The 782-nt window shown below is 40.8% G+C and overlaps 1 non-coding gene across 1 annotated transcript; it reads right to left on the bottom strand.

Moving 5' to 3' along the window:
• Positions 1-443: 443 nt before the first annotated feature.
• On the bottom strand, positions 444-509 carry LOC111726554. The gene has a single exon (XR_002774307.1). It is a non-coding gene; the product is annotated as a small nucleolar RNA U85 (small nucleolar RNA).
• Positions 510-782: the final 273 nt, after the last annotated feature.

Below are 782 nucleotides of genomic sequence, written 5' to 3'. Positions count from 1 at the left end.
TCTACTGAGGGTGATAAAGTGAGACTCTGTCTCTACAAAAAAAAAAAAAAAGAAAGAAAGAAAAAAATTTCTATATGCTCAATGTTGTAATCTATGAAAGTTACATAAATTAACCCATATAAGTAGCTCATTGTATTTCCCAAATTTCGAGTCACAGGCAGTTAAGACAATCTCCCACCTTCCTCACAGACTTCAACTTCTCACATCCTTCTCCACTCTGCTGTATACATATTTTTTATTTTCCTTTTTTTTTGAGACAGAGTCTCACTCTGTCACTCTAGGTAGAGTGCTAATGGTGTCATAGCTGACAGCAACCTCAAATTCCTAGGCTTAGAAAGTCTATCCTCTTGTCTCAGCCTCCTAAGTAGCTAGGACTACAGGCATGCACTACCACAGCTGGTTAGTTTTTCTATTATTTATTCTTTTTCCCTGTTTCTACTCTTTGACTCCAGTTACCGCAGTTTATTCCTGGCAACTGGAAGAATTACCCCTATTAAAATGAGGTAGCTTGGCTCGGCGCCCATAGCACAGTGGTTACGGCTCTAGCCACATACACCGAAGTTGGCAGGTTCAAACCTGGCCTGGGCCAGCAAACCAACAATGACAACTGCAAAAAAAAAAAAAAAAACAGTTGGGCATTGTGTCACCTGTAGCCCCAGCTATTTGGGAGGCTGATGCAAGAGAATTGCTTGAGCCCAAGAGTTTGAGGTAGCTGTGAGCTTGGACGCTGCAGCACTCTATCAAGGGCAACATAGTGAGATTCTATCTCAAAAAAAAAAAAA

This window comes from Otolemur garnettii, unplaced genomic scaffold (assembly GCF_000181295.1).
Source record: "Otolemur garnettii isolate 467f Iridium unplaced genomic scaffold, OtoGar3 scaffold00070, whole genome shotgun sequence".
NCBI lineage: Eukaryota > Metazoa > Chordata > Mammalia > Primates > Galagidae > Otolemur > Otolemur garnettii.
Note: the sequence above shows the minus strand (reverse complement) of the source record. Positions and strands in the feature narration are given on the sequence as shown.